Below are 27,946 nucleotides of genomic sequence, written 5' to 3' on the forward strand. Positions count from 1 at the left end.
TCTATGTTAAAGAATACAAGTTAATGATAGTCATCTGGCTATCCAGATACTAGTTTAAATCATAAACTGTTAAATCTTATTTAATTATAAGTTATTAAAAAAAAAACCAAAAACCAAAAAACAACAACCAGAACCTGGCTGGGCAGTGGTGGCCCACGCCTTTAATCCCAGCACTCCGGAGGCAGAGCCAGGCAGATCTCTGTGAGTTTGAGACCAGCCTGGTCTACAAAGTGAGTTCCAGGAAAGGTGCAAAGCTACACAGAGAAACCCTGCCTCGGAAAAACAAAACAAAACAAAACAAAAAAACAACAACAAAAATCAAAAACAAAAACAAAAAACCTGGAAGGTCCATTTGACTAATATATCTACAGGGTAACAAATTGGCCTGGTTATTGTTACCAAACTTAGAGATGTTTTCAAAATTAGGCCTAGATTTGTTTGGCTCAGATATATTCACTAGATATTGGTCTTCAAACCCTTCAAAGATCTGATGAATATAGCATTTAAATTGTTTGAGAAAAAGCTTATTATAAAAGAGACTCCCAACTCCTAGCAATGACTCCCAAGGTCTCCAAAGAAGATATGGAACAAGGACAAGAAGATGCCACCTGAATTTCGGACAACACCGACCACTGGGCAAGTTGCCCCGACTCAACACCTGCTGCCAGAGATCTGGCCCAGAATGGAGACACTGACAAGATAAGATCAGTCTTTACCAAATTGCACAGGGAGAAATTTCATATTCTGGTCGGCAGCAAGATTGATGCTGTCCTGACACCTGTCCTGCCAATGCTATGAAGACTACAGGAGCCCGGGATGATGGCGGTTTGGGCAATGGATAGTCTATGTCATTTTTTAATATATTTGAAAGTCTACACTCAGGTAAAATTTATCCTTCTCAGATCTCTGATGGCATTGACCACTGGGCTAGCTTTAGCTTTGTCAGCTTAGAAACATCAGAGTCTTCCACGAGGTTGCAGTTACCTTATTAACTCATTGATCAATGCATTAATTAATTAAAGACCACAGGGTCATTTCATTAAAATTTAATAAGTTCAGAATTTAACATTAATAGAGTTTTGACACGTAGATAGAGCAATGACTACTTATTGTTTGAATTATGAGCTCAAGATTTTGGATTTCTTTTTTTCTTTTCTTTTTTTTTTTTTGGTTTTTCTTTTCTTTCTTTCTTTTTTTTTTTTAAAGACTTATTTATTTAGTTATTATGTATACAGCGTTCTATCTGCACATATCCCTGCAGGCCAGAAGAGGGCGTCAGATCTCATTACAGATGGTTGTTAGTCACCATGTGGTTGCTGGGAATTGAGCTCAGGACCTTTGGAAGAACAAGCAGTGCTCTTAACCTCTGACCCATCTCTCCTCTCCACGCCCCCCCCCCCCCCCCCCCCCGCTTTTTTTTTTTTCCGAGACAGGGTTTTTCTGTGTAGCTTTGCGCCTTTCCTGGAACTCAGTTGGTAGACCAGGCTGGCCTCAAACTCACAGAGATCCACCTGCCTCTGCCTCCCAAGTGCTGGGATTAAAGGCTTGCGCCACCACCGCCCAGCTTGGATTTCTTTTGGTTATCTTCTGAATATAGATGTATAGACAGATACCTGTTACCTGCTTTTTCACAATATGTATTTCACTATTGATTTATAACCCTAATATATTTACTGAGGCTGTGGGCCTAAAAATTCCAGGTAAGCTAACTTTTGTGTTTAGTCTATATCTGTTTCAGTGGGCTTCCATTTGGTTGGCAGACACACCCAGGCATCAGCTACTGACTTCAACCTGTGACACATGGACTTGCTGAAAGCTGATATAAACCAAGAAAGCCAATATAAATGCTGTTTCTTCAGCTGGTTAATGAACCAGATGCTTCTAAATCTCCTCCTTGTTTTTGACTAACATTCTGACTTCCTAGGGTCCTGAAAATGATGTCCCAACATCAGCAGGAAGTAATCACAGAAGTGAAAATGCCATCTTTATTCCTGAAATGTTAGATCAACGAAAATTTTCTATCATAGGGAACCTGAGATAAAATAATAACTGGTCCCTATTCTCATTTCCAAGTTCCGTCGGGATAAGGAACTCTGTCAGCCATCACAGGGCTTTTGGCCCTTGCGCTTCTGCTCATTACTGTTGGCTCTTATGTCATTGAAGTCTTAACTAAATAACAATTCCACTAAACTGATGATGCTAGAATCCCTCATGTAACATGAATCTTAAAGAGTCTTATTAATAAAACTCAAACCTGAGGCCAGTTATTGGGGTGAATGCTGGAAGATCAGAGAAGCAGAACAAGCCACAGCTTTCTCACCTTGCTAGTTCCTCAGGTGATCTTGTTTCCTCAGGCTGGAAGCTTCTGAGTCCTCCTCCACATGAATCTCAGCTGAACTGTGTTGCTCCAAAGCTTAAACTAACTATATGCTTTTTCCTCTTTCGTTCCTGGTCCTCATGCCTTCCTTATATACCTTTTCCTTTCTGCCCCCACTCCCTGGGATTAAAGGCGTGGGTCACCCTGCTTAGCTGTTTCTAAAGTGGCCTTGAACTCAGAGATCTGGCTAGCTCTGTCTCCCAAGTGCTGGGATTAAAGGTGTGTACCACCACTGCCCAACTTCTGCTATGGCTTGCTCTTCCCATTTTCTAGCCACCATTTCTGGCTCTGTTCTAGTGGCTGTCTGTTCTCTGACCCCAGATATGTTTATTTCGGGGAACACACAATATTTCAGGGAACACAATACCCACCACATTTCCCGTTTTTGTCTAAAATTAAAAAAAAGTTATAACTAATACAAGAAAAATCATATCCAATAAGTATATACAATATACACAGTCAAGATTACATTAATGATGTCTAGTCCATTAACTTTTGACAGATTCAGGTGAAAAACTCCATTATCTATAATAATGTCCAGTCCAGTAACATTTGATAAAACTCAGACAAAAATTTTTCATTACTTATCCTATCTTTTCTTTTCATAATAGATTCAGTAGTCTACCTTTTGTCATTTTTATATCTTCTCCTTTTTCTTTTTAGAGTAGATTCAGTGATCTACCCATTTATCCTATTATTTCTTTGTCTTTTTTTCCTCAGGGTAGATTCAGTGATCTACCTCATATCTATTTTCTCTTTTTCCTTTTCTTTCTTTAACAAAACCTCTGAATCTAATCTTCATGTTCAACTTTTTTTCCTGACCATTAACAATTAACAACTTGTAACCAATCATCATAAACCATGACAATATCCAAAACTCATTAAACGACCGAAAACCTCCCATCCCACTTTTTGGGGATGTGGGCGTCATCTTCTTAAAATTACTTCCATCTTTAGAGGATCCTGAAAAGAAAATTTTGGGGTTAATTGTCAAGTCCTGTATCATTTGTCCCACCGCTGCATAATGAGAAAGTGCAGGGCTTGTTTCACGTCCTTGTTCAAGTAGTCTGTCAGGCTGGATCATCTCAGCCAGTCATCTCGAAATTGTCCTGAGCAGTTTGTAGTCCAGAGTCGATCTTTCCATGGTGTTAATGGCTTTACCATAGTCCATGTGGCATCATCATTGTGGAGTCCCATCATCCTTTAGAAGATTTCAAAGTCACTGTTAGGCATGATCATGGTTCCTTTTTTTTTTTTTTTTTTTTTTTTTTTTTGGTGCCTCCTCTGTGGTTTGGAGTAATCACAGTCTGATAAATGTCTGTCTCTCGGGACCATGAACGTTCTTCCCTAGAAGAGAAAATCTCCACAGCAATTTCTCCCCAGCATTTCTCTTGCCAAACGTTTCCAAACTGACCTTTGCCGATGCTTTCTTGTAACATGCCGGTCCTGGCGATTCTTCTCTGAACAAGCAGCAGTAAATTCTTTGTTCCAGGTAGCAGCATCACCAAAGTCACCAACATGATGAGAAGCAGCCGGTAACTCGAAGCAGCAGCCACTGCCTCCATGGTCCCACCAACACTGTTTGTAACTAGTCCCCAGACGGCCGTAGCTTCTCCTTAGCAAGCCTCCTAGGCCTCAAACTCAGGATCCTCCTGCCTCTGCCTTCTTCAGTAAATCCTACCAGCATGTGCCACCACAACCGGCCGAGCTCAGTGTAGCTCGGGCCTGAGCTAGGGCTCACAAGGCCACAGGCAAGAGGCTGTTTCATGAATTTGTGCCCCACGTTGGGCGCCAGATGTAACATGAATCTTAAAGAGTCTTATTAATAAAACTCAAACCTGAGGCCAGTTATTGGGGTGAATGCTGGAAGATCAGAGAAGCAGAACAAGCCACAGCTTTCTCACCTTGCTAGTTCCTCAGGTGATCTTGTTTCCTCAGGCTGGAAGCTTCTGAGTCCTCCTCCACATGAATCTCAGCTGAACTGTGTTGCTCCAAAGCTTAAACTAACTATATGCTTTTTCCTCTTTCGTTCCTGGTCCTCATGCCTTCCTTATATACCTTTTCCTTTCTGCCCCCACTCCCTGGGATTAAAGGCGTGGGTCACCCTGCTTAGCTGTTTCTAAAGTGGCCTTGAACTCAGAGATCTGGCTAGCTCTGTCTCCCAAGTGCTGGGATTAAAGGTGTGTACCACCACTGCCCAACTTCTGCTATGGCTTGCTCTTCCCATTTTCTAGCCACCATTTCTGGCTCTGTTCTAGTGGCTGTCTGTTCTCTGACCCCAGATATGTTTATTTCGGGGAACACACAATATTTCAGGGAACACAATACCCACCACACCCTCACCTCGCTTTCTGAGGTCATGTTACAGAATAGGCTAGAGCTAGACCTCCAGTTCTTATGACATGGGGGACTATGTGCAGCCCTGGGAAAAAAGTGATGTTTTTATGTAGATCACTCTGGGCTGGTTAAGGACTCTATACCAAAGTATGAAAAGGCCTCAACAAGTTGATGCAAATCATCAAAGAAAGGTAGGGAACCATCCAATTAATGGTGCAAAGGACTCAAACTTAATATGAGATCCTCAACCAAGATATTAAAAATGGGCAATCTGACTCAAGGCAGACATTTGCAAACTAAGTATTGTCAACCCATGATTGGGTATCCTCAAGTTACTAGGAGAGGAGGGAATGAAGGAAAAAATCAGTAGCCATCTTGAGATACACTTCCCCCTTCCCTCCTCCAAAGCTATTTGCTGACCAGCAGCAGTTTTAGAAGTGATCAGAAGTTGAATTTAAGGCTGGGACAATCAATCTGTGTATCCTGGACTTGGCAAAACAAGATAAGGGGAGTAATGGACTCAACTGACCAGAAGTTGACCTCAGAGGAGAGCAGGACTAGAATAATAAATCTGAATGTATTTATCCTGGGTTCAAGAAAAGCAGGACATAGGGAGTAAAAATTTATGTCTCTAAGGTACCCTGAATCCTGTTAGCCATCAGTAACCTCATGCTTATAGTTCAGCCAGTAACTTCAAAGAACTGCCTCACCCCCCTAACCCCCTCGTCCAATCCCAAAATGCATGTAAACTTTTCCTATATAAACCCCTTAAAGTGAGTGCTCAGGACTGTCCTCCTCCACCCGCTGTGCTGTGTGGGATATTGGATGGGGACCAAGCTTGCTTGTTTTGTTAATAAAAACCTGTGTGCTTGCCTAGGATAATGGCTCTGTGATGGTCTTGCAACCTGCACAACACTCTCATGAATGTGCCTGGTGTCATCTCATGCAGCAGGAACACAGCTCCATGCCCCAATGGCAGCTGCCAGAGGAGGGGTTCTTTTCAGAGACCTCTCCGGAGGCAGCGTATGGTTTTGTGCTTTCAGCAAAGACGTTTATTCATTTGTTTGTTTATTTATTTATTCAATTAGAGACAGGGTTTCTCTGTGTAGCCCTGGCTGTCCAGGAACTCACTCTTTAGACCAGGTTGGTCTTGAACTCACAGAGATCTGCTTGCCTCTGCCTCCCGAGTGTGTGTGCCAACGCTACCTGGCTAGAAATGAATTTTAGAGTGAGGCAAGAATGAAGCAAAGCGGGTTTACGAATAATACAAAGAAAAGGAAAGAAGGGGGGATGGTCAAGTGCAAGATTCTCTAAGGAAGATCTGAGCAGTGGTGGTATAGGCCTTTAATCCCAGCACTTGGGAGGCAGAGGCAGGTCGATCTCTGTGAGTTCAAGGCCAGCCTGGTTTACAAAGCAAGCTCTGGGACAACCAGAGCTGTTACACAGAGAAAGCCTGTTGTTCAAATCTTAGATGGTCTTTTATTAAAAGACCCAGAGCCAGATATCAGGGTGAAAGCTGAAAGATGGGAGAAGCAGAACAGCCAGCCACTGGTCCTTACCTCTGTGAAATCCTCAGCCTAAATAGAGTGAGTTCCTGTTTCCTCACACCTTATATACTTTTCTCTGCCCTGCCATATTACTTCCTTGGATTAAATGCATGTGTGCTTCCCAAGCAAAAGCAAGAGATCCCAAGTGTTGGGATTAAAAGCATGTGCCACCCCTGCCTGACCTCTATGTCTAATTTTATGGCTGGCTCTGTTTTTTATTAGGGTATACAATATATCACTACATAACCCTGTCTTGAAAAACCAAAAAGAAAAAAAAAAAGATTATCTAAGGAAGAGTTGCAATTAAGTCTTTTCAATGGGGGTGTATATTGTAAGAAACCAGTCTTTTTTATCTGTCCTAGACTAGCTCTGTAGACCAGGCTGACCTTGAACTCACAGAGATCCACCTGCCTCTGCCTCTGCCTCCCGAGTGCTGGGAGGGCCACCACTGCCCGGCTTAATGTGGTTAATATTGCCATTAGCTAGCCCCTTCTGAGTCTTGGATTGACAGCACATGAGTCTGCCAAGTGAGCCAATTATTTGGAATTCCAGTGATGTGGGTAGATAATTTATATAAGTTTACTAGGCTTACTTATATAGTATGGATAAGGGTTTGTTTACAGAATATGGGTAATACTCTTGGGCATATAACCAAGGAATGCTCAATTATACCACAAAGATACCTGCTCAACTATGTTCATAGCAGCATTATTTGTAATAGCCAGAACCTGGAAACAACCTAGATGCCCATCAACTGAAGAATGGATTAAGAAGTTGTGGTACATATACACAATGGAGTACTACTCAGCAGAGAAAAACAATGACATCATGAAATTTACAGGCAAATGGATGGAACTAGAAAAAAATCATCCTGAGTGAGGTAACCCAGACTCAGAAGGACAAACATGGTATGTACTCACTCAAAAGTGGATACTAGATGTAAAGCAAAGGACAATCAGACTGAAACCCACAGATCCAGGAAGGATACCTAGCAGGGGGGACCCTAGGATGACTGTGGCTTATAATAAGTTTTGGTTTTGCCCAATCACTAGGCAAGCTTCAGTGAAACATTTCACTATTAGGATAAGAATTTTTTTTTAAAAGATTTATTTATTTATTATGTATACAGAAGAGGGCGCCAGATCTCATTACAGATGGTTGTGAGCCACCATGTGGTTGACTGGGAATTGAACTCAGGACCTCTGGAAGAGCAGTCAGTGCTCTTAACCTTTGAGCCGTCTCTCCAGCCCTAGGATAAGAATTTATACCGTATCAAGCTGATGAAAGAATATGCTGGCTGTACTTTCATGTGGGGAGGCTAAAATCTTTTTAGATTATGGATTAGCCTATAGAAAAATGTCTACCATAAATCAAACAGTGAAGGGGAAGATAAATAGGAATCTCACTTACACAGCTTAAGTAAAACACAGCTCTCTGAACAGATGAAGACAGGTTTCTTCTGTATCCCAGAATCGAATCAATATTTATATGTATATAAAAATAATATGCTATTATTTGGCTTAAAAAGGCTTTTTGGGAAATATTATCATTTTTACTATTTTCTAAAGAGAAAATATTTTCCAGTTTCAAATAACCCTGAACTTTTGAATTATAACCTGTTTTTATGTTAAAATAAATATGGGTGATATGAAAAAACCATGTCACCGACAGTCTCCTCCCCATGGAGGCAGAGATGTAGTCCCCTCTTTAGTTAACCTTTCACACTCCACTCTATATCTTCTGATACCACCCAAGATCACAAGACCATGTCCACCTGGGGCGGAATTTCATGCAGCTGGCAGGGACGCTGGAGTTCTTGTGCCCTTCGCGGGGTCTTAGTTTCCAGTCGCTGATGGCTTTTTCCTTGATGGCGTCAGTGTATTAGCGCCACCTGCTGGTCATGGCTGAGGCATGACTTCGCTCTGTTTATGACAGCAAGTTACTCCGGACTGTTTTTCACACTTTCCTGACGACAGTTTAGATTTCTGCGAACAAATGCATTATTTGTGGAAGCTTGATGTTTTTTAATGAAATGAACAGATGGTATTACTATTAACAGAGTTAAAAATTATCTCAATATAGAGCACTATTTCACAGTGTGTGTGTTTTGTTACTAATGTGTGCATATGTATGAAGTGCTGTGCCAGTGTTCATGGGAGTGCAATGGGGGTCAGAGGACAACTTTCAGTGTCAGCTTCACTGTGTTAGTCCTGTGGTTTGAACTCATGTGGGACTCTGGTCATCAGGCTTGGCAGCGGGTGCCTGTACACACTCAACCATCTTGTCGTTTTAGGTTTTGTTTGTTAAAAGTGAGAAGTCTTTTCTTTTTTTTTTTTCTGTCTCGAAAAACCAACCAACCAACCAACCAACCAACCAACCAACCAACCAACAAACAAACAAAAAAAAGTGAGAAGTCAGAGGAACAACAAAAGTGATTTTGACATTTAAAAATTTAGCTTTTTTCAATGGGGAGGGACTTGGAGGAGAGGAGGGAGGGGAAACTTCGGCCGGGATGTTTAAAAAAAAAAAAAAAAAGCTTTTTTTCATTAAACTTAGTTTAAATTGATACATAAAGTGTAAAAATTGCATACACTGATTCTCGGCTTGGGGCAGGGTTAGCTGGCAATGAGGCTCTGACCATAGGGCATCAACCACTCCTGCTGTCTTAGAGTCAATAGTAAGCCAGGATCCAGGGCTAAAACCTGTTCGGTTTTGTTTTGTTTTTTTCCCTCCTAGCTTCCGCTCACAGAGTTGCTGCGGGATGCTCCAACTCTCTGAATCAGACTCACACTCTCTGAAACCTGAATCCTCCACCTGAGCAGGAGACAAGCAAGTGGAGGGTGCTACGGGAAGGTACAAAATGCCACAGCCTGCCTGCGGTGATCTGGAGACTCTGGGCCAAACCCCAGGCTCACCTGCATTGCGTGCTTCCAGAGACCAAACTAGAGCTCAGAAATAGCTGACCGGAGAGAAACAATACACCGGAAGAGACAACCAGGGAATTTTCATTATGTTCACCATTTGGAAATTTCAGCAAAAGATAATTGCAGTTCTCTTTAATAATTGTTCAATATGGCTGGACCAAAAAGATCTCAACAGCTAATGATGATAGGCCTCCCTCCCTGATGCTGTCAGGAGACAGCACTCTGTCTCCAAAATAAGAATAAAAAAAAAAGAAAAAGAAAAAAAAAAAAGAAAAGAAAAATTGCATACACTGGTGGGGTACTGATGAGATGTTTTAGTTGTGGTTTTTGTTTTTTGTTTTTTTCGAGACAGGGTTTATCTGTGTAGCTTTGCGCCTTTCCTGGAACTCACTTTGGAGACCAGGCTGGCCTTGAACTCACAGAGATCCACCTGGCTCTGCCTCCCAAGTGCTGGTATTACAGGCGTGTACCACCACCAACCGGCTGAGATGTTTTAATTTTAACATTTGTTTTTATTCGAGACAGGGTATTGTTATGTAGCCCATGCTGACCTGGTGCTTACTATATATCCTGGGATGGCCTCAAACTCCGGCAGTCCTCTTGGTTCAGCCCCCTGTGTGCTGAGATTACAGGCATTCATTATCGGAGCTGCTCTTGACAATTTTCAAAAGCTGAATTCACCGGGTGGTGGTGGCACACGCCTTTAATCCCAGCACTCAGGAGGCAGAGGCAGGTGGATCTCTGTGAGTTCGAGGCCAGCCTGGTCCACAGAGCTAGTCCAGGACAGGCTCTAAAGCTACAGAGAAACCCTGTCTCGAAAAACAAAAGAAAAAAAAAAAGCTGAATTCGTGGTAGTTAATGGAACACTAACACAATACAGTGTGTGTGATGACAGTGCTAATACCGTCTCACCATTTACTCCTGGCATTATTTTATTATTTTACTAAAAGAAGCCACATACAATCCATGTGTGATTTATTTATTATACTGTGTGTGTGTGTGTGTGTGTGTGTGTGTGTGTGCGCGCGTGCGCGCGCGCGCCTCCTGCTGTATGTGCACATCCATTTTCTGTGCATGTATGCAGAGGCCAGAGGAGGATGTAGGGTGTCCTGCACTCTCTGCCTAGGTTTCTCACTGATCCTGGAACTAGGCTGGCCGCACTACATCCAGTAATGCTCCCGTATCTGAGTTGTGTAATTCCACTGTGCTGGAATTACAGGGTCGCCTGGGGCCATGGCTGACGTTTTACCTGGTCTTCGTGCTCACTCAGCAAGCGCTTTTACCCACTGAACCACTTCCCCAGCCTAGCCCGTGTAATTAAACGTCCAGATTATTTATCTGTGTGCCACAGCTTGTGTGGCGGTCAGAGGACAGCTCCTAGCAGTCAGTTTTCTGCTTCTACCATGTGGGTCCCGGGGACCGAACTCTGACTGTCAGGCTTGGAGGCATCTTTACTTGGTGGAACTGTATTGCCAGTCAGGTCCTGTGTAATTTAGATATTCTTTCTTTCTTTCTTTCTTTCTTTCTTTCTTTCTTTCTTTCTTTCTTTCTTTCTTTCTTTTAAAGATTTATTTATTTACTAGGTATACAGAAGAGGGCGCCAGATCTCATTGCAGATGGTTGTGAGCCACCATGTGGTTGCTGGAAATTGAACTCAGGACCTTTAGAAGAGCAGCCAGTGCTCTTAACCTCTGAGCCATCTCTCCAGCCCCTTAGATGTTCTTGGAAGCTGCGTGAAAGAGGAGTTATTTTCCTGGAGTCAGCATGATAAATACTGGCTGCTGTTCCTCAGCTGAGTTGAAGGATACATGGGATTGATTGATTTATGGTCCTTGGACATGTGAAACCACACATTTCTACTTGATATTTGGATTAAGAAGCTCATTTATATTTTAGTTCCAGTTCCCTAATTTTCTATGAAATGAGCCATACAATTGCAAAATCAGCCTTTGATGTAATATTATTTCCAAACTTGATAATTTAAACTTAGTAACATGAAATAAAGAGCCCTATATTCCAGTTTTATGTCAGCGGAAGCACACACTAGCTTTAGTGGTTGCTAACATGTTTTTCTCCTTGGGGGAGGGGTACAGGGGAGGTAATTTTTTTTCTGTCTCCAGCGATTTCGTTTAGTAACTACAGCATGTGCTAGTATATGGATACATCACACTATCCTCTCCTGCATAACAGACTTTGTGACTAACACAGAATAAAAGAAAAACAGAATCTGCAAATTATTGGAGCAGGAGCAAGGGCATAGGAAAATAACACGTTTCATACAAATTATAAAGGACAGTTGCAATGAGGCTCCGTTATTCTTCCCCCAACTCAATTCTACAAAATAAACTCCACAGTCTTGTCCTGAGAACTCTGAAGAATGCATCAACACCATGGCCCTTTCCAAAGATGATGAAGACAAAATGTTATCTTTTTAAAAATTCTATTTATTGCCAGGCGGTGGTGGTGCACACCTTTAATCCCAGCATTCAGGAGGCAGAGCTAGGAGGATCTCTGTGAGTTCAAGGCCAGCCTGGGCTTCAGAGTGAGTTCAAGGCCAGCCTGGGCTTCAGAGTGAGTTCCAGGAAAGGCGCAAACTACACACAGAAACCCTGTCTCAAAAAACAAAACAAAACAAACAAACAAACAAACACCCCCCCCCCAAATTATATTGATTTAGTGCTTTTTTTTTTTTTTTTTTGCCTGTGTATATGTATGTGTATCATGTGGGGGTCTGGTGCCTGAGAAAAATGGAAGAGGGCATTGGATGTTCTCCCAGAGGGGTTGGAGAGGGTAATATGCTATGTAGCTGGGAGCCCCAGTTCTTAGGGAGCTGGGGTTTTTATGAGATGAAGAGAAATCTTACCTAGACCTTTGTACACAATTGTGGGGTTTCTGGGAATTAGGCAACTGTTTCCTTCCTTCCTTCCTTCCTTCCTTCCTTCCTTCCTTCCTTCCTTCCTTCCTTCCTTCCTTCCTTCCTTCACCAGTGAGTCTTTCTTAAGGAAGCTTAGATGAGGAGCTGTTTACAATAACATGGGCATCTTACTGGTGGCTACACCACTGATGAAAATATCTTGCCCCAGAAACTATAAACTGTCTGACAAAATGAGTGTGAACTATGAGCAGGTGTGTGTGTGTGTGTGTGTGTGTGTGTGTGTGTGCAGGTGGACTCACCTGTTCCTGCTCCTGAGGAGTCAAGTGGTCTTCAAGGATTTCAAGGATTTTATCACTCTCTGCTTAAATTTTTTTTTTTTTTTTTGAGCAGAGGATCAAACCCAGGGCCTTGTGCTTGCTAGGCAAGCACTCTACTACTGAGCTAAATCCCCAACCCCTCCATACAGGTGTTTTTTTTTTTGTTTGTGTTTGTTTGTTTTTTGAGACAGGGTTTCTCTGTGTAGCTTTGCACCTTTTTCCTGGAACTCACTTGGTAGCCCAGGCTGGCCTCAAACTCACAGAGATCTGCCTGGCTCTGCCTCCCGAGTGCTGAGAAGGCGTGTGCCACCACTGCCCAGAAATGTTTTAATTAAGTTAGTTATTTAGGTGTGTGTGAGCCTGCTTGTCTGTATGTGCACTAGGAACACACAAGTACAGGAGGAGGCCAGAAGGGGCATTCACATTCTCTGAAACTGTTACATTTCAGCATCTTTATCACAGATTTAAAGGACTCTCTTCAATAACTTCCTGTCTGGCTATTTCTTTCTTTTTTGGGGCGTGGGGTGGGGAAGAGGTTGTCACTGAAACCTTCAATGATGTGGAATAATCCTTTTATACACTGTAAAGATGTGTTGCTTTCATTGGTTTAATAAAGAGCTAACTGGCCAATAGCTAGGAAGAGGTTAGGTGGGAGAGCCAGACTGAGAACACTTGGAAGAAGGAGGGTGAAGTTGCCAGCTAGATGTAGAGGCAAAAGGATCCTAGGCACCAAGGCTATGAACATCAACATGGCATCTGGCAGCAACATGGATCACAGATATCAACACTGCCTCTGATGGGAGCAAGGACCACAGAAGTCTTTCGAGGAGACTTAATCCAGAAAAATGAACCATTTTTCATCTCAGAGATCTTGTTCAGTCAGTGAGGTTGGCGGCATGTTGGGGGCAGGACCTAGACGAGCTCCAGGCTGCTGTCCATCACCCTGTCCTTGGCATTGGATGCCCTGCGGCACCAGGGGCACGACCATCACTCGATGCTCAGTGGCCTGAGTGCTCCCCTTTCCCCAGCAGCTGGGGCAGCGGGTAGCAGCCCCTGAGGTAACTCCACTACCGCAGGTCAAGAGGAGGCACCGGCTTAGCGGGTGGTGACAGGCGCAAGGTGGGCAAGCCTCCTGGTGGCCCAGGGACTGGCCCAGTCATTAACGGCAGGCTCCTTTGTCTGTTGCAGCCATCCTCCCATGCCTGTAGCCAATACGTCACTAATTTGGTTGTTCTGGAGAGACTGTGGGCTCTGCACGCTCACCCTCCACTGCGGCATCTCTGCTCAAGTCTCCGTGGGTTTCTCAGATTCCTTGGAGCGCCCCGCAGGCAGTAGATGCTGAGGACCAACTTTCAGGAGTCTCTTCTCTCCTTCCACCAAGTGGGTTCCAGGGCTGGAATTCAGCTTAGATGGGTCAGCAGGCACCCTTAACCCCCTGAGTCCTTTCATGAGCCCCGCAGGCCAGTGTTTTTGTAAAGCCCGTTTCTAATGGAGAATGGGCCGGGACCAGGGTGTCCTCGTCAATGTTTCTATTCTCAGTGGAGCCTCCCTCTGACCCAATCACTGTAGCCTGTGTCAAGTTGACCTAAACTAGTCACCATAGCTCCTTTCCGGAAAGCTTTGCTGGCTGACCCCTGTGGAAAATTTGGATGGCATCAGCAGAACTAGCAAAGCGAGAGCTTTCAAAAATGTGAATTTTCCTCATCCACGAATCAATGAAATGAGAAAAAAAAAATGATTAAAGTTATTAGAATGAACTTTTTAGACCCCCAGAAAGAAATAAAAGGCCTCTAGTGATATACAGACAGTTTATTCAAGAAAAATGGCCAGATGACAAGTTAGTGGCATTCTAAATTACTCTGTGTGCTGGCTGGTTTTATGTTGACTTGGGAAAATGCTCCTACCAGATTAGCCTGAGGGCAAACCTGTGGTGCATTTCTTGATTGATGATTGATGTGGGTGGTGTCGCTCCTGGGCAGGTGTCCTGGGTGAATATAAGAAATCAAGCTGCTGGGTGGTGGTGGCACCTGCTTTTAATCCCAGAACTCAAGAGGCAGAGGCAGGCAGATCTCTGAGTTCGAGACCAGCCTGGTCTAAAAGTGAGTTCTAGGACAGCCAGAACCAAACAGAGAAATCCTGTCTTGAAAAACAAAACAAAACAAAACAAAACAACAACAACAAGAAAAAAAAAAAAAGGAAGGAAGAAAAATCAAGCTAAGGTGCCAGCCAGTAAGCAGCACGCGTCACGGCTTCTGCATCAGCTCTTGTCTCCAGGTTCCTGCCCTGTTTGAGTTCCTGTCTTGACTTCCTTCGATGCTGAGCAGTGATATGGGAGTGTAAGCCAAATAAACCCTCTCCTCTCCAAGGTGCTTTTGGTCATGATGTCTCATCACAGAAATAGAAACCCTGTCTTAGTTAGGGTGTCTATTGCTGTGAAGAGACACCATGACCACCACAACTCTTAATAAGGGGAACCTTTAATTGAGGTGGCTCACTTACAGTTCAGAGGTTTAGTCCATTCTTGCTATGTCGGGGAGCAGAGCATGGTGCTGGGAGTATGGCAGCTTGCAGGCAGGCATGGTGCTGGAGAGGGAGCTGAGCAGTCTTACATCTTGACTCACAGGAAGTGGTCTGAGACACTGGGTGTGGCTTGAGCATACATGAGACCTCAAAGCCTACCTCCACAGTGACATATTTCCAACAAAGCCCCACCTGATAATAGTGCCACTTCCTTTGGGGGCCATTTTCTTTCAAACCACCACATTCCACTCTCTGGCCCCCAAAGGCTTATAACCATATCAAATGCAAAAACGCATTTAGTTTAACTTCAAAAGTCCCCATAGTCTATCACAGTCTCAATATCTTTAAAAGTCCAAAGTTCAAAGTCTCTTCTGAGAGTCATGCAATCTCTTAACTGTAATCCCATATGAAATAAAAATCAACAAACAGGTCACATACTTCCAACATAAACAATGGCACAGGATAGACATTACCATTCCAAAATAGAGGAAAGGGAGCATAGTGAGGAAATACTGGACCAAAGCAAGATGAAAACCCAGTTAGACAAACTTCAAACCCTGTATCTCTATGTCTGATGTCAAAACGCTCTGCAGAGATCAGCAACTCCTTTTAGCTTTGTTGAATGAAACACACTTCTTTCTCTTGCTCTGGTTCCACTCCCTGTTAGCAGCTCTCCACAGGAGGTAGCCCATGGCCCTGGCATTTCTAATATTTTGGAGTCTCCAAAGCAATCCAGGAATTACCTTCACAGCTTCACACAATGGCCTGTCTTGGCCTCCATTCAGAGACACCCCTGACACATGCCCGGCCTTGGCAGCTTTCCTTAGTCTTGGATGGAGCTTCCATAACCCGTTTCTTCTGTCATTGACTCTAAAGCTCAGAACCACATGGCCAAAGCTGTCAAGTTCTGCTGCTGGCTGGGGCTGGAACATGGCCCCCTCCTTCAGTTACATCTTCACCAGCTTTCTGTTTTCAATAGTTTCCTTCACTCCCTAAGCTTGACTGTCCTGGAACTTGCTGACCAGGCTGGCTCTGAACTCAGAGATCTGCCAGCTTCTGCCTTCTAAGTGCTGGAATTAAAGGCATGCATCACCACACCTGGCTCTAAGCTTTTCTTTAATTCCTTTTCACAAGTTGGAAACTTAGCTGGGTGGGATCATGCTCTGAGGTCATCACTCCCTTTATTTCATTTCTTAATCTGTTTATCTCCTGGAACACAGGATTTAGCTGTATTCCATTTTCTGATGCCTCCTTTCTCAATTTGTACATTTTGTAATTTTATTTGCTCAGTTTGCTCCTTTTCATTATAAATCTATATAAGGATGACCACTAATAACCACATGACAGAGTCTGTATACTAGGCTGTTTTGAGATTTTCCTCAAATTAAGCCAATTTCCTCAAATTCCTGGAATTAACCCAAAACTCTTGAGTTTAGCCTCAGGCAGACTCTTTGGACAAGGGCTTAAAAAGCAGCCACACTGTTCACCAAAACATCACAAGAAAGATCTCTAGGCAACACACTAAAGTTCTCCTTTGAACCCTCTTGACCCAGGCCCCCACAGTTCAAATCACTCTTAGCACCTCTGTCTTCCATGCTCCTACTATTTCAGCCCATTAAGCAGTGCTTAAAGCATTCCACTGCTTTCCTAACCCAAACTCCCAAAGTCCAGATTCCTGCAAACAAAAGCATGGTCAGGCCCATCACATCAATATTCCAATCCCCAGTACCAACTTGTGTCTTAGGGTTTCTATGCTGTGAAGAGACATCATGACCATCGCAATGCTTTTTTGCTTTTTTTTTTCCCCCCGTTTTTTGAGACAGGGTTTCTCTGTGTTGCTTTGTGCCTTTCCTGGAACTTGCTTTGGAGACCAGTCTGGCCTTGAACTCACAGAGATCCACCTGCCTCTGCCTCCCAAGTGCTGGGATTAAAGTTGTGCACCACCACCGCTCAGCCCGTCCATAGCAATTTTTATAAAGGAAAAACATTTAATTGGAGTGGCTTAGTGACATGGTGGCATGCAGGCAGACCTAGTGCTGGAGAAGTAGCCAAATGTCCGACATCTTGACTTACAGGCAACAGGAAATGGTCTGTGACCCTGGGTATGTTTTGAGCATAGATGAAACCTCAAAGCCTGCCTCCACAGTGACACACTTCCTTCAACAAAGCTACACACCCACTCCAACAAAGCCACATTTCCTAATAGTGCCACTCCCCTTGGGGCCCATTTTCCTTTCTGTCAGGACAGAGGCTAAGCAGCTAAGTCCTATTTCCAATCTTGATCTTTGTAACCGCGAAGTTGGTTTGCTTTACCGCGCTTTGAAGGGTAACCACTAGGTGGCAGTGTTGTACAGCTGAGATACTTTTCTGAAAAGGAAGGTGGCAAAAGCGATTCTGGGTTGAGATACCTGAGTGAGATGATAGATTTGGTCTCGGTTTGGGTACCCAGGTCTGTTTCGCTGAGCTCCATTTTATTGCTATGTCTGTGGGATTGTAATGTCAGTGTAAGATTTATTAAGATATTTTGCCTAAAATAATATACACTGTAGATGGAAATGATTTATGACTCACTCTTCATTAGGCTTTAGTAGTAGAACTGATACAGTTGCAGGGAAAATTCCAACCTCCAAAGAGATTGAAATCTACTTACAAGGACACTGATCTGTTGCATAAGACCAACCCCAGGAAGAATGATAAGTGTCCAGTCCCTTGGGCTGGCCAGGTGGCTCAGCGATGAAAGCACTTGCCAGGCAAGCCTGACAGCCTGAGTCCCACCCCAGGATGCAAGGAAAGACCCGACTCCACAGAGCTGTCCCCCGACCTCCACATATGTGCTGTGGCATGCATACATCCACCCTCCACACAGCATATACACATACAGAATAAAAAAATGTGTCCCATGTCCCAAGTGGGTGCCTGTCTTCATGGGGAGACACGAGTGGTCCCCTAACGACAGCGTAAAGCACAACTGTCTAGAGGAATGTGGAAGCCGTTGAGAGTGGGTAACCACAGAGCAAGCTCGGGAAGACATTTTCCACTCGAGAAAACAGGTGAATGACAGTCTTTCTACACTTGGTCTTAGCCCGAAGACAAAGAAACAGTGACAGTGCCCTCCTAAGGATGCATGTGTCACACAGAGGGAGACAGGGACTTGATGCTGTGTGGTTATATGCACCTGAGGGCCCAGTTACAGGGGAGGGCTGTGAGCACAGAAGTTCCGGGTCACTCTGGGTACATAGAACCCTCACACTTAAAAATAAGTCAATCAATTATCTGTCTGTCTGTCTAGCAATCATCTATCCATCCATCCCAGTTAATACAAGGGAAGACAGTTCATAGGGTAAAAAGGGGGAAGAAACCTTGTCTAAGAAAAGCAGAGCCCAGTTAGGACTATGATAAATAACAAGTATACACCACTTCAGTCCCCTTTTAGTTATTAAAATAAAATGAGGCAGAGGCAGGAGGATCTCTGTGAGTTTGAGGCCAGTCTGCTCTACAAAGTGAGTTGCCAGGATAGCCAGGCCTGTTTCACAGAGAAACCCTGTCTCAAAAAACCAAACCTAACCAAACCAAACCAAACCAAACCAAACCAAACCTAACCAAACCAAACCAAACCAAACCAAACCAAAGTAAACCACCTTTCTTTATTTGTTTATCTATTTATTTGTAGTGTTTTAAAAAAGTTTTATTTTTATTATATTTAATTATGTATATATGGAAGCTGGAGAGATGGCTCAGAGGTTAAGGTACTGGCAGCTTTTCCAGAGGACCCAGGTTCAATTCCCAGCACCCACATGGCAGCTCACAACTCTGTAACTCCAGTTCCAGGTGAATCTCTTATGGCCTCTGAGGGCATTAGGTGTGTTCACAGTGCATGGACATATATGCAGGCCATCATATGCATTGATTAAGTAAACAAAATTTAAAAAAGTATGTGTGGCTGGGCATGGTGGTGCACACCTTTAATCCCAGCGCTTGGGAGGCAGAGGCAGGTGGATTTCTATGAGTTTGAGGCCAACTTGGTCTACAAAGAGAGATCCAGGACAGCCAGGGATGTTACACAGAGAAACCCTGTCTTGAACAACAACAACAACAAAATATATATATGGGTATGTGTGTGTGTCTGTGTGTGGGTAGTACACATGTACAGGTGCCTGTGGATGCTGGGGGTGTTGGCTTCCCTTGGAGCTGAGTTGTAGGTGGTTGTGAAACATTTGATGTGGAATCAAACAAGAACAATGTGTGCTCTTAATTGCTGAGCCGTCTCTCCAGCACCAGCTCCTTTTGGAGACAAGGTCTCAGGTTGGCTTTGAATTCCTGGTCCTCTTGTCTCTACTTCCCAAATACTGGGATTTTTTTCCGTAATCTTGGCTTTTTGAGATAGGGTCTCTCTATGAGTCTTGATTGGCCTGGCACTCAGTATGTAGACCAGGCTGGCCTTGAACTTGTGGCCATTCTGTTTCTGCCTTCCAAGTACTGGGGTTACAGGTGTGTACCACCATATTAAAATGCCATTTTAAGAGCAACACTAGGCCATGAGTTGCTTTTCTGACTCTAATTCTAGCTAAATGTACTGTGGAGTTTTCTAGAAACCATGAAGTATATAACAGAACAACACCCCAAATGCAGGGGCAGGTTGAACAGGATGGAGCTAGGGTGTGCTGGAAGGGATGCCTGCCAAACATAAGGGGGACACTTGTTTTCACGCGCGCGCACACACACACACACACACACACACACACACACACACACACACAGTTTTAGCAGACCACAGTGAAGTGACTGGGATAGTTAATGTTCTCTCAGGGGCCTTGGAACAGTAGCCTCACTAGGTTTTGGAGGCACACAATTGCCCGGACAGTCTGGCTGCTCTCTTCCTGTGCTTTAGTAAACATTTGGAGACAGCCCTGCCATTTCACTAGTCAGCTGTATTTCCTTCTTTCTCTTTCTTTCTCTCTCTCTCTCTCTCTCTCTCTCTCTCTCCCTCTCTCTCTCCCTCTTTCTCTGTCTCTGTCTCTCTCTCTTTCTGTCTCTCTCTTTCTGAGACAGGGTTTCACTGTGTAGCTCTGCTCGTCCTGGAATTCATCCTGTAGACCAGGCTAACCTTGAAATCACAGAGATCCACCCGCCTCTGCTTCCCAAGTTCTAAGATTAAAGGCATTCGTACGCTGCCACTGCCACCACCACCGCCACCACCACAAATGCCCAACCAACTGTATTTTCTTTACATCATTTGTCCGTTTCTGAAATTCTCTTATTTGCTGATGCTATTTGCTTTCTGTCTTTTTCTAGAAACATCACTGTTGCTGTGATTAAACACCATGACCAGTAGCAACCTGGAGAGGAAAGGGTGTTTTTTGGCTGGAATCTCCTATCTAGGCTTGAGCCACGTTATCTTGAATCATACAGTTCATGGAGAAGGCAAACCAGATGGGAACCTGGAGGCAAAAGTTGATGCAGAGGCCACAGAGTGATGCTGTTTACTGGCTTGCTCAACCTGCTGCCTTATGGCACCCACAACCTAGAGATAGCGCCACCCACAATGGTCTGGGCCCTCACATCAATCACTAATTAAGAAAATGCCCTACAGGCTTGCAAAATAGTGGCATTTTCTCAACTGAGACTCTCTCCTCTCAGATGACTCTAGCGTGTGGCAAGTTGACATGAAATTAGACAGCAGTTTCCCTTCACCAAATGTATGCCAGCCTGATCAGGGCTCTCTTTTTCTTCCTCCTTTTATCCTTCCTTGTCCCCGCTCTTCTTTCTCTCACTCCCTCTTTTCTCCCTCCTTCTTCCCTCTCCTTGCTTCCCTTCTTTACCTCCTCCTTTCTTTCTTTTCTTACCCCCCCACCTCCCTCCCTCCCTCCTCCCTCTCCTTCCTTCTTCTGTGTGTCACTGGAGATCACATATGCTGGGCTAGCACTCTAGCAGCAAGCTACACCCCCAGGCCAGGGACCCAGTCTTTCTTGTTCATCATTGCATCACACGTGCTCAGAGAAGACATGGTACACATTGCGTGATCAAATACAAAACCCTTGATCATGTGATGACATGAGTATTCCCCGGAGAATCTCATGCCGTGTCCTTTGTCATCATCATCATCAGTGTCCGGGAGCATGCACCAGGTGGCAGCAGCCTCCCTGTGGGCTCTGCCTGTGTGGTACAGGATGAGGCCCTGGACCGGAGAAGTTCAAGCAAAGAACGATCTGATCAAACAGAAATTTGCCGACAGCGTTGCTTCTGGGCAATACATCGGTGGATTCCCTTATGTTTGAAATCATCTTACGGTAACGATCTCTGAGTAGTTCAGTAAATAGACACCTTAGGGCAGAGATCCCCGCGGACACTCCTTAAACTGTGTGTAAACACTGCTGCACAACCCACGGCATTAAAAAGAGAGGAACTTCTTGCATGGAAATAAGTATATGCACAAGATAATTAAAAAAATCCAAGTTGGGATTAAAAGCTATCTAAAACTAATTTAGACACACAGTTATATTTAATTGACTGATTTGGTAAGGATACAATGGTAATAATTGTTTGACACAAATTACACTTCATTACTTGAATTTGTATCGCTTCTCTTCACCTGGGAATTACCTTTGCACAGACGGCATGAGACCAGAAAGCCTCTCCCTGCGTTGCTGGGGTGGGATTCTGGTGTGGTGTTCCGGGGTCGGAGACCTCCAGGGGCACAATGGGAAGAAGAAGGCACCTCACCTTTGAGGTATCTCACCGCTGGCTTTATTCTTTCCTTCTAGCTGAATGGGGTGAATATAGAATGTCTCACCGTTGAATAATTCGACTGCTTTTAGGCAAGAATTTTTGTGATGTTATAAAAATCAAGATCTAAAAGGAAACTTAACCTTCAGTTCATTCTTTTGATGTATTTTGCCTGAAGCGTGGCGCTAAGACCTGTTATCTTAGATAGGCGATATAAAAATATCTTTCTAATTCACTCCTACAGTCAAAAGATCCTTCTGGATTGAAATTACTGTGATCTATCAAAATTCACTGTGTTGTGGAAATAAAAGCAAATCACATGTCAGTTGAGGAACAATGACAACCATGGCCCATCTTATTATGGAGCTGAAAATGAAAAACCTTCATTGATGGCAATACTGGACTTCCAAAGAATTGAGAATGTGTGTCAAAATTAGGGGGGCTGGTGCTCTCTCATTCTTACTGATGTTTGCCCCATTCTTTAGCTCAGGGGTTTTAGAATCAGTAGCAATATCTGATTAAATTAAAATTTTAAACTTGACATACAGGTCACATGCTCTAAGATTCTCCATGTTACAGTACACAATTTAGTGATTTTGAATACTTTTACAAGGTTATGTAACTGTCATGAATATTTAATTTTACAATATTTTCATGCACTCAAAATGATGAAACCACAACCATACTTTTACTTCTTTTTGACACAGGGTTTCTTTGTGTAACAGCTCTGGCTGTCCTGGAGCTCGATCTGTAGACCAAGCTGACCTTGAACTCACAGAGAGCCTGCCTCTGTCTCCAGAGTGTGGGAATTAAAGGTGTGTGCCACTACTGCCTGGCTGACCACACTTTTAAAAAAAGACTTATTTTATAATTTTTTTCTTTATGTGTATGGTATGGTATGTGTCTGTTTGTCTGTCTGTATGCCACATTGTGTGCAGTCCTGAGGAGGCCAGGAGAGGGCATGAGATGCCCTTGAGCTGGAGTTACAGGTGGTCTGACATGAGTGTGAGGAACTGAACTTAGGTCTTCTGTGAGAGCAGCAAGCACTCTTGACCTCGGTTGCTCCAGCCCCAAACTTGTTTCTGTGTATCTATCTTTTCAGGTTCTTTTGTAGAAAGGAAGTCATATACTGTGAGCCGGCTTTTGTGTCGGATACTTTCAGTCAATACAATGTTTCAAGAGCCGTCTATACTGGCACATGTATCATGCCATGTTCCCTTCCCTTTCATGTTTCAATGACGCCCCATGACACAGTTGTACCACATTTCATTTATGCATTTGTTTTCTGAGCAGGGTTTCCCTGTGTAGCTTTGCTTTGCACCTTTCCTGGAACTCGCTCTGTAGCCCAGGCTGGCCTCGAACTCACAGAGATCCACCTGCCTCTGCCTCCCAGTGCTGGGACTAAAGGCGTGCGCCACCACCGCCCAGCTTCATTTATGCATTTGTTACTCAGTAAATACTTGATTTGTTTCTGTCTTTTGGCTATTACACTGCTATGAACATTTTTGTACGAGTTTTAGTGTGAACACATTTTCACTTCTCTTGGGTATATACTTCAGAGTGTGTATTAATGTTTGCACGAACCTATGTGTGTTTTAGGATTACTATTGCTGTGATGAAACACCATAACCAAAGGCAAGTTGGGGAGGAAAGGGTTTATTTTGCTCACAGTTCTGTATAACAATCCATCATGAGAAGCATCGAGGACAGGAACTCACACCGGGCAGGAACCTGGAGGCAGGAGCTGATGCAAAGGCCGTGGAGGGGAGCTGCTTACTGGCTTGTTTTCCCATGGCTTGCTCAGCCTGCTTTCTTGGAACTCACGAATTTGCGTGTCATCCTTGCACAGGGGCCATGCTAATCTTCTCTGTATTGTTCTAAATTTAGTATATGTGCTGCCAAGGAAGCACTCAGCCTGCTTTTTAATTTTTTATTTTATTTATTTATTTATTTTTGAATGCCAAATGCCTTTTATTGAAAAAGAGAGGAGGTCTTAAATATAGGCTTACAGCACAATGTGAGAACCCTGGAGGGCAGAAGTTCACTTCCATTGTTTTACAATCTTGCATCTAAGTGCATCTAAGCTGTTGACGCCCAATATGCGGGATACACAGACAAGGAACTTCCTTTAAGGATTCAGGAGGGTGGAATCTCGCAGGGAATTAGCAAAGGGAAGATATCAAAGTCAAGGTCAGCAAGCAAGGCAACAGTTACCCAAAACAGGGGCCAGGACCCTATAGGTCCCCACCTTTTACTAAAAAATGAGCTTCTGACTTAGGTTGTGTGGGACGTCAGCAGGTCACCTTACCCATCATGGAGACACCAGTGCAGGCCACACAGGGGCTCTGTCTTAGGTTGGTGAGTGCCCCCCAGGAATTACCTGTCTCTGAATACTCATTATTATACAGGCTCAATCTTGTGAGAGCTGCAGATTTAACTGTTGCCAAAGATCTCTAAGTGGCTCAGCCTGCTTTCTTATAGAACCCAGGACCACCAGGCCAGGGATGGCACCATCCACAATGGGCTGGGCCCAATCCCATCATCACTAATTAAGGAAATGACCTACAGGCTTGCCTGAAGCCCTATCTTAGGGAGGCATTTTCTTTCTTTTTTTACTATTAAGAAATTTTCTATTCATTTTACATACCAGCCACCGATCCCCGTCTCCTCCCTCTTCCTGCCCCCTAGCCTTTCCCACAATAGAGGTTCTTTTCTCTCAGATGACTTTAGCTTGTGTCAAGTTGACATAAAATCATCCAGCACAAAGATGTGTATAATGCTCATGCCTGGTGCAGTACAGGCCAGAAGAAAGCATCAGATCCCCTGGAACTGGAGTTACAGGCTGTTGTGGGATGCCATATGGATGTTAGGAACTGCTCTTACCCACTTAACCATCTCTCCAGCTCTTTACCCCCTCCCCCATACCTCCCTTTTTTTTGAGACATGATCTTGCTGTGTGGCTCTGGTTGCCCTAGTACTTACTATGTGCCTACCATGTAGTCTAGGCTGGCCTCAAACTCATGGTCATCCTCCTGACTCAGCTTTTTGAGTGCTGGGATTACAGGCATGTGCTATCCTATCTGGCTTCTTTCAGTTTTTTGTTTGTGTTGTCTTATAATTCAGAGTCCACTGTTCATGCTAGACACTTTCCCTTACTTAATAGACACAAGGCTTGAAGCATCTTCTCCTATTCCTGTAGAGAATATTTATAGTATGGTGCATGAGTTTGTGCACATATGTGTGCTTATGTGTCTGGAGTCCAGAGGTCAACCCTGGGGATCTTTTCAATTTCTATCCACCTTATTTTTTTGAGACAGTCTCTTTCATTGATCTTGGAGTTCTCTTTTGTGGTTAGTCTGGCTGGTCAGAGAACCTCAGAGAGTTTCCCTCTCTCCTGTCTCTGCCTCCTGTGCCATGATTATGGCCACCCACTGGTGTGCTGAACTCTTAAGAACATGGGTTCTAGGGGATCGAACTCATGTTCTTATGGTTTTGTGGCAAGTGTTTTACCAACTTCTTACTCCTCACTGCCACTGCCATCTTTCCCCTCAGAAAGAGATCTACTTCCTGTGTATCTGTCTTTTTATTGACTTTCTGTTCTGCCTTCTCATTGGTTGTAAACCCAACCACATGACCTCCTTGTCACTGCCTGTCTATACAGACTTCCAGGTCTCTATGGTTGGTATTTTAAAGATTAAAGGCTTTTGTCTCCACGCTGGCTGTGTCCTTGAACACACAGAGATCTGCCTGTCATGTGATTGAGATTAAAGGTGTGCGCCACCACCGCCTGGCTTCTGCTATGGCTTGCTATTAGCTCTGACCCCCCAGGCAACTTTATTTATTAACATACAAATAAAATCACATTTCAGCACAAATAAAATATCACCATAACAAGGTTTGCTGTTTCTTCCCATATCCCTCCTCCTCCCCTCTCTTTCCCTGCCCTTCCCTGCCCTCTCCTCTCCTCTCCTCCCCTCCCCCTCCCTGCCCTTTCTTCCCCTCCCCTCCCCTCCCCCTCCCCTCTCCTTCCCTGCCCTCTCCTCCCCTCCCCTCTCCTTCCCTGCCCTTCCTTTTCTGTCCTCAGCCACCCTAGTGCCTGGGGTCACAGGCATGCACCACCACACCCACCAAAGACCTTTTGCTTTTGTGACTAGTTTTTCTTAAAGAAATACTTCTTCGACTCCGATCAGCCTTTGGCTAATCTGCAAAGCTCTGAAAGTTGATTCAGACAACCTTTGTCTCCAGCTTTCTTCGTGGTTTTCAGTGTGCAGGTTCCCACCTTGACACTTGAGCTGACATCATCACTTTGATCAACTGTCCCTAAGTCACTCGGAGTGACTGACTCTGGGTGCACTTTCTTTTGGTTTAATACGGTGAAGATCATGGGAGGACTAACAATAATCTTAAAAAAATATTTTCTTTTGTAGTATTTATTTTCTTTTTGATTATGTTGATGTGTGTGGATATGTGCCTTACAGAGGCCAGAAGAGTGTGTTGGAGTCTTTGGAGCTGGAGTTACAGGTGTTGTGAGTTGCCTTATGTAGGTGCTGGGAACCAAACTTGGGTCCTCTGGAAGAGCAGCAGGCACTCTGAGCTCTGCTGAGCCATCACTTCAGGCCCAATAAGCAAATTTTAAGTCCATCATCACAGACAAATTTTTCTCATCATATATCAAATATTTCTCATCTTGGAACTTCCCTTCCCCTCCTTTCCTCCCTCCCTCTCCCTCTCGATCTCTCCCCCACCCTTGTCTCATGTAGCCCAGGCTGTCCTGGGTGGATATATATATAGTTAAGGGTAGTCCTTGAACTTCTGATCTTTCTGCACCTCACCTCTGACAGTGATAGAATTATAAATGTGTGCCACTACTCGTGTCCATCCTTCAACATTTACAGTTTTGGAGGCTGTGGTGGTTTGAATGAAAATGGCCTCCAAGGCCCATAGCGGGTGGCACTATCAGGAGGTGTGGCCTGTGGGAGTGGGTGTGGCCTTGTGGGAGTGGGTGTGGCCTTGTGGGAGTGGGTGTGGCCTTGTGGGAGTGGGTGTGGCCTTGTGGGAGTGGGTGTGGCCTTGTGGGAGTGGGTGTGGCCTTGTGGGAGTAGGTGTGGCTTTGTTGGAGGAAGTGTGTCACTGGGGGTGGGCTTTGAGGTCTCAGATACTGAAACCAGGTCTAGTTTCTCATCATCTTCCTGCTGCCTGCTGATCCAGATGCAGGACTCTCAGCTACTTCTCCAGCATCGTATCTACCTGCATGCTGCCATGGTTCCCACCATGATAATGGACTAAACCTCTCAACTGTAAGCCAGACCCAATTAAATGATTTCTTTTATAAGCATTGCCATGGTCATGGTGTCTCTTCACAGCAATAGAAACCCCACTAAGTCAGAAATCACCAAGATTTAGTGATTGGTCAGGGCATCTACCCTTTCATTCTAGTCAAGAAAACTGGCACTCCTCGACAAGTGAGACACCTCACTGACTCCTCTGGTTAGGAGTTTGAGGCTAGAGGAGGGGCGGAGTCTCTGAATGTAGGCGGTGGCTCTGAAAAACTGCCACGTTCAAATTCTTCTCAGCAAGTGTCTGGAATCTCATCATCTAGCCTGCTGAACACAATCTCTCCCTACTATTTTCTTTCCCATTTTGCACTGTGGGGATTAAATCAGAGGCCTCATGTGTAGTGAGTGCTCTACCACTGAGCTACGCGCCCAGTTTCACTGCCTCCCTTCACATCAGGGCCCAGTCTCTAGGACTTCGCAAGCAAGGAGACACTGTAAATCCCACACACAGTCCCAGGGCTGTTCATGGGTGTAGATTGAATGGGTTTGATGAGGAGAGCCTGGAGGGAGCAACCAGCAGTTTGGGCTCTGGCAGCAGGCACACTTCTGTTTAACATTCCCTGTTTCTTAGCACACCATGCCTGGCAGGATAGCCTCAGGGGTGGTTTCTGCATAGCCCTGGAAAAAAATGACAGTTTAAAAATAAATATTTTTGGGGTTGAGGAGATAGTTCAGTTGGTAAAGTGTTTGCCATGCAGACACAAAAACCTGAATTAAATCCCCAGAACACACAGGAAAGTACGGACATGGTGGATTGTGTTTTTAATTCTAGCACATAAACTAGGATGCACATGTTCACCTTACCACAAGAACATACACACACACACACACACACACACACTCCCCTCTTCCAAAGTTTTGTGCTGAAATGGAATTGAAAGGGAACATTTTGACATTTTGGAAGCACTTGTTTGGAAGTCATCTTCTGATTATAATTTGTATTAGTCTGGGAGGGCTGCATAACAAAGAGCACCCAGGAGGTAACTGCAG

At 44.2% G+C, this 27,946-nt stretch overlaps 1 non-coding gene across 1 annotated transcript; it reads right to left on the reverse strand.

Annotated features, from left to right (window-relative positions):
* Positions 1 to 23,424: 23,424 nt before the first annotated feature.
* Positions 23,425 to 23,530, reverse strand: LOC118584989. The gene has a single exon (XR_004945143.1). It is a non-coding gene; the product is annotated as a U6 spliceosomal RNA (small nuclear RNA).
* Between the last annotated feature and the right edge of the window lie 4,416 nt (positions 23,531 to 27,946).

This window comes from Onychomys torridus, chromosome 5, assembly GCF_903995425.1.
Source record: "Onychomys torridus chromosome 5, mOncTor1.1, whole genome shotgun sequence".
Taxonomy (NCBI): Eukaryota; Metazoa; Chordata; class Mammalia; order Rodentia; family Cricetidae; genus Onychomys; species Onychomys torridus.